The sequence below is a fragment of the Nycticebus coucang genome, chromosome 9, assembly GCF_027406575.1.
Source record: "Nycticebus coucang isolate mNycCou1 chromosome 9, mNycCou1.pri, whole genome shotgun sequence".
Taxonomy (NCBI): Eukaryota; Metazoa; Chordata; class Mammalia; order Primates; family Lorisidae; genus Nycticebus; species Nycticebus coucang.
In genome coordinates this window covers 26,758,796-26,765,320 of record NC_069788.1, presented here as the reverse complement: position 1 = coordinate 26,765,320, position 6,525 = coordinate 26,758,796, and the positions used below count along the sequence as shown (strand labels likewise).

Sequence of the window (6,525 nt, the reverse complement as noted above, 5' to 3'; positions counted from 1 at the left end):
ACAGATTTCTTAATTACAAAGTTTCTCAGACACACCCATACAACCCCCTTCTTGCCGTTTCTTGTGCAGAGTTTATGGATTATTCAGGAAAGCCAGTTCTGGTCTGAAGCAGTGGTAGCTTCAGGTTCTGAGGTGACGCAGGGAGGGTGTTCCCATGAACTTTCCATCCTTGAAGCTTTCTTATATGAGCTCGAGCACCTGGATTGAGACCTCTGCACTCACTACGTGTCTTTCTCACCAGTGATCAATGACTTTGGGAGAGAGAGTTAAGGTCTTGAGATCTCTTGAAGCCTAACCCTGCAGTCCAGGTCATCCTATATGAGATGACTTAACGGTCAGACACAAAGATGACAGGGCCAACAACCACTCCTGTGTCACTCCTCAGTTCACCGGACCAAACCCACGGTGCTGGGGGCCAAGTCCACCCTTGGACTTGAGAAAAGAGTGACTTACCGAAGGAGGAGCAGCATCTGAGTCTGACGTGGAATGAGCAGGAACAGCGTTCCCATTGCTTGGCTTGTTTGGGTTTCCCAGATCTGAGCAGGTGAACATTGTCCGCCTTGCTCTCCCTCTGCAGGGGTTCCTGGGAGGTGGGCGGCACAGATGGAGGTGGTGAGGACAAGGAATAGGACCGTGTTATGTATCTGTTCGTTCTCAGTTTTTGGAAAGGATATAGAAAATCTCCTGAAAGGGAGTTTTTAGGTCTCCTCTGGATTTCGATGTTTTACATTCTGGTCATGTTCCCTATTATCAGGAATAATCAAGAATCATCTGGCTTCCAAGTCAGTGATCTAACAAATGATGGTAATTTGGAATGAAAAGCGAGGTTAATTATTATCCATGAAGCACAGATGTGCTGAGAAGCCCCTCTCCCCACTGTCCACCTTGGCTGGTGGACAAGAAAAGACATTGACTTTTGTGGGTTTCGATCAGACATTCTAGGTTCTTCAGGCATACCATTTTATCTAATGAAAACTGATGTTGAAACAGGTTGCTTTGCTTGCCCTTCAAGGCAACTTAGCAAATACAGCATAGGCTTTCAAATATTTGAAACTGAGACGCACAGTGGCAAGTACATCTTACACTGTGAGTGACCAGTGTGGGTGTATGTCCCCTGGCATGTGTGCACACATGTGCACACACACGAATATAAATAATGGAAACAGAATTTTAGGTGCAATGCTTTTTAGAAATAATGTACTAGAATATTATTTCTTCTCTCTTCCTCTGGTCTATTTTATTAAAAATAAAAGCTGATTGCAACCCACTGGACTGCTTGACAAATTGGTCATAACTTGCATTTTGGAGACTAGTAATGGAGAGAGGGTTGGAGCTAAAGTCACTGGCATGGAACAGGGGCCAGTCATCTCAACCTTGGCTACAACCACAGTTCATCTGTCTGAAGAGCCAGGGCAAACTCTGTTCAGTTGAGTCACGTAGTAGTGCAGGTCCTACCAGCAGATGGCCAAAGGGAGCACTTTGAAGGTGACCTTAGTGATATTCTCCAATGAGGTATGCAGCCCTTTTTCTAGGATGAGCTCATGAACTTAATTGTTCGACCTCCAACATTTATAAAAATAAACAAATGGTCAAGACCTAGGTAGATTCGGAACGTATGGATGGGGAATTCTAGTGCAAATCAGAAGCCAAGCTGAAGCCCTGTAATTTGGACCAGATAATTGAGGTGGGGCCTCCAAGTCCCCGATCTCAGACCCCTTTGAGAATCTAATGCTGTGGTTTTCAAGGTGTGGTACTTAACCAGCAGTATCTTGGAACGTGCTAGAAATATAGTCTCAGGCCCCACCCCACACTTACTTAGTCAGAAACTCTAAGGATGAGGCCCAGATGTCTAGTTTTACTAAGTCCCCTGTTAATTCTGATGCAAGCTAAATTTGAAAACCACTGATTTAATGAAATGAACAAATAATTTTATCAGAAAAATATACATTTACTCACAAGGTTTTGCATATAATTTCAAATCTGTAAACTGGGAAGGGGGGGGTGATTCTTTAGGCCCCAAATTAATAGGGAATAAGGAGAGTCTGGAAGGTTCAGTTAAAGTACAGGTGTGTATAGGGAGAGAATCTGTGAGATCTGCAGCCACAGGAAAACTGATTCCAAGTATCCTATATACAAGGTGGGTTACTGGGGAAAAGCCCGTAGGTATTGGACCACAGTTATTTGCACCTGTCTAGAGTGGGTGGGTGGGGAAAGCAGAATGAAGCTTTGGAGATGGGGTGACATCATAAAGACAAGCAGAGTTTTGGGATAATGAACTAAGCATGAAGATTATGAAGATCCTGTTAAGGACTATACTGTGTGACTATAGGTCTTTAGAATGATTCTGATTTTATGTACTTTTTCATTTCCAATGAAAGCCAATCTTATTTATTTATTTCTTTGTAGAGACAGGGCCTTCCTGTTACCTTGGCTGGAGTTCAGTGCACAATCATAGCTCACTGTAGCTCCGAACTCCTGACCTTAAGAAATGTACCTGTTTTAGCTCCCACGAGTAGCTGGGACTTTATAAAGTTGCGTGCCAACATGCTCAACTTATTTAAAAAATTTTTTTTTTTTTTAGAAACAGGGTCTTACTATGTTGCCAAGGCTGGCCTCAAACTCTTGGCCTCAAGTGATTTTCCTACCTTGGCTTCCCAAAGTGCTGAGATTATAGGTGAGAGCCATCATGCCCCGCCAAAAAACTGATCTTTTAATGTATAAGTAAACGTGGTTGCATTTTTGTTTCTCGTAGGAATCAATTTACAAATCAGAAAAAAAAGTCCGTTATTGGGCCACGTGCCTTGGCTTTTGCTTCAGAGTAAGTAGTCACTCTGTCTGTGTGGCCAAGTGGATGTACTTTAGAGGGGTTTTGGGCTCAACATCATGTGTTCAGAAATAAAAACAATGACTGGGGGATTGTAGAGCCACTCAGCATTTACTGTAATTTTCATGGAAAATACTTGTTATTGGCTCAGCATCCATAGCACAGTGATTACGGCGCCAGCCACATACACCTAGGCTGGTGGGTTCGAACCCGGCCCGGGCCAGTTAAACAATGACAACTGCAACAAAAAATAGCTGGGCATTGTGGCGGGCACCTGTAGTCCCAGCTACTTGGGAGGCTGAGGCAAGAGAATCACTTGAGCCCAAAAGCTTGATGTTTCTGTGAACTGTGACGTCATAACACTCTACTGAGAGTGACATGGTGAGACTGTCTCAAAAAATAATAATTTTTATTAAGGTGAAATTCACAAAATAAAATTAACCACTTTAAGGTGAATGGCATTAGTGTATTCACAATCTTGTGCAACTACCACCTCTACCTGCTTCCAAAACATTTTCATCACGCCAAATAAGACCTGGTACCCATCATGCTATGGCTGTCCTCCCGTTCTCTCCCATCCCCCTGGAAACTCTCAGTCTGCTTTCAGTTTACCTATTCTGAATCTTTCTTCCTTTCCTTTCTTTTCCTCTTCTTTCCTTCCTTCCTTTTTTCCTCCCTCCCTCCCTTCCTTCCTTCCTTCTCTCTCTCTCCCCCCTCCCCTCCCTTCCTCCCTTCCTTCCTTCTAGCAGAAGCTGCTATTTATTTAGCAGCAGCTCAGCTGGGAAAAATTTATACTTTAAGGTATCTTACCTTATTGAAAAAAATGTAAATATATTGGAAACTTCCAACTTTCACATGTTTGCTGCTCTGGGCTGAGAGAATATTCAGCTCTCTCCTGTAACACGTGCGTCAGTATCACAACTCATCAACAAAAGGCACGTGTCCCAAGTTCCCACGTTTTCCCATTTTGGGGCCACAAACTTCTTTGCATTTATGACATTATTATTAGCCACTGAATCAATCCATTGAAGGACTGTGGATGGTGACACGTTAGAACCAGCAACTAGAGCCTGGGACCCGGCTCCATCCAGGAAACCCTCAGAAGACTCTATGGACATTAGGTATCCAGCCTTCAGCCTGCTCTTGGCAGCTTGGACATCTGTATTGGAAACATTTCCTTGAGCAATTGCTTTTACCTGGTTAGGTGCGGTCTTGATAACATGTCAAACAGCTGCAGCCTGGGAGATAATGTAAATCCCGAAAAGTTCAGAATCTGAGTAACTGGCCTTAAAAGTGGAAACATCATATGGCTGGTGAATTCCCTCGGGAACAGCCTGGTGTAGACGGCTGGTGGCGTTGCTGCCCCTCTTGGCATTGGTCCAGCCCCAAGCACACACTGAAGGACGCTGAACTCATTTGCTCCTGTACTTCCTGTGCCGGCACTTTCTGCTACAAGAGCAGCGAGGACAAGACTGTCTCCATTTTGTTCGTGAGTTTCACCTCCACGGTATCTGGCCTTAGTGCCAGTTAAACCAAGCCTCACGTTGAGAAACTGTTCAGCAACTTGCTTGAGTACAGGATGACTCACCCCAAGTCATTGTGCAACCAAAGCCATTCTTGCACTTGTAAAATGACTCTAAACATAGTAACATAACTCCTCTGATGTCACTTTTCCAATCCTATTGTCAGGACAATACAAGGAATTAGCCAAGGCATTCCGGTAAGCTGCAGCATGCACATTTTCAATGACAGGAGCCTGTGGATTCTGAAAAGCCGTAGCTTTGCCAACCCATAACTGAGACTGAAGGTTGGCCACTTCCCAACGATGAAATTCTGGTCCTGTGGCAACACTGAGCAGGAGCGCCATGGCATTCCCCCGTGTGAGCCGCGTTCTCTCTTCTTGCAGTCACACTTAATTTACCACCAGCTGCTTCAATCTTGAAAGATGAAGCTCCTTTTGTAGTCAAACCAGATGCAACATGCAGCAAGTGAGAGGCTTCCCAAATTGTTGGAGTCCTCACATCTATTGCCTGCTTTACTGAACAAACCAATTCTTTTTCTTTTCTTTTGAGACAGAGTCTCACTATGTCACCCTCAATAGAGTGCTATGGTGTCATAGCTTACAGCAATTTAAACTCTTGGGCTTAAGCGATTTTCTTGCCTCAGCCTCCCAAGTAGCTGGGACTACAGGCACTTGCCACACTGCCTGGCTATTTTGTGTTGCAGTTGTCATTGTTGTTTAGCTAGCCCGGGCTGGGTTTGAACCCACCAACTTTGGTGTATATGGCTGGCAACATAACGACTGTGCTATAGGTGCTGAGTCAGAACAAACCAATTCTTTTTATTTTTTAAGAGACAGAGTCTCACTTTGTCACCATTGGTAGAGTGCCATAGCGTCACAGCAACTTCCAGCTCTTGGGTTTAGGTAATTCTCCTGCCTCAGCCTCCTGAGTAGCTGGGACTACAGGTGCCCGCCACAACACCCGGCTATTTTTTTGTTGCAGTTTAGCCGAGGCCAGGTTTGAACCCACCACCCTCGGTATATGGGGCCAGTGCCTTACTCACTGAGCCACGGGCTCCGCCCAACAGACCAATTCTTGATACAGGAGCATAGTTTTCCAAAGAAGCAATTACTAAACCATTTGGCAATTTGGTGAACTCAAAGTCCTGAGGACGTGGAGGTGCTCCAGTGGGGGCAAATGTGGCTTTAACTTGGGGGGCAACTTAGAGAGAATAAAATTTCAAGAAGGACCCAGCACTGGTTAGTAGCTTCATGGTTCAAGATTGTTCCAATCCATGGTAGTCACTGCTGGATTAAAGGAAAGCAAGATCTGTATATTTTTTATACATAGAATCATAAAACATGTGATCTTTGTGTCTGGCTCCTTTTATTTGGCATAATAGAAGATTCACCCATAGGCAGCCCTGCAGGGCACTGAGATCTGCTCCCCAGTATCAGTTCATTGGGTGGGCTCTGTCCTTGACACCTAACAACATCAAACCTTTAGAGTCTCCATCATCGCACTTCTTATAGGTGTAATACTAACTTCTCAGAGCTATTTATGGAAATAATCTTCAATAATTTCCACAAGCACTACCCCCATTTATGCAAAACAGGGATTCAAAATCTTACCATTCAGTGTTATTAGCATTAAAATCCAAACTCAGTGTTATTAGCATTAAACAAGATACGCAAAATAGCTAGCCTAGTTCCTGGCACATGAAAAACTTGTCATGCTAAATGAGAGCGGTTTTATTATTATAATCCTCCCGTCTCTAACCTCTTATTGAATTTGGCTTTTTGTCTGGCCCTTTCTGACCTGCTGTTCTCTGCCTGCATGCTTGATTCAACTTCGTTCCTTTGCCCACAACTGGGCATGACCCCAAGTACACATTCCATTCCAGTCCTCATGTGCACTTCCCAGCACGGGTCTCCCTGGAATGGCAAGGCCCTCTGCCTTCTGACCAATTTACAGTGAAATGCTCCATGAACAGACACAGTGCACAGTGCACAGTGCAAAGGGCTCCTCGGGTACATCCAGCCAACGTATGTGAAAGGTTAAAAGTGAAACATAAGCCAACTCACGTGTTGAATATCTTCTCATTTTCACTGAGAAGTGAACTGATCTCCTGTAGGAACGGTCTCACATGCCCAGGGAGGCCAATGAGCTCGGTGCTATCTGTGATAAATCTGCTTTTCA

General features: G+C 44.3%; 1 pseudogene; it reads right to left on the bottom strand.

Annotated features, from left to right (window-relative positions):
- Positions 1–3,725: 3,725 nt before the first annotated feature.
- Positions 3,726–5,599, bottom strand: LOC128594499 (cytochrome b-c1 complex subunit 2, mitochondrial-like; annotated as a pseudogene).
- Positions 5,600–6,525: the final 926 nt, after the last annotated feature.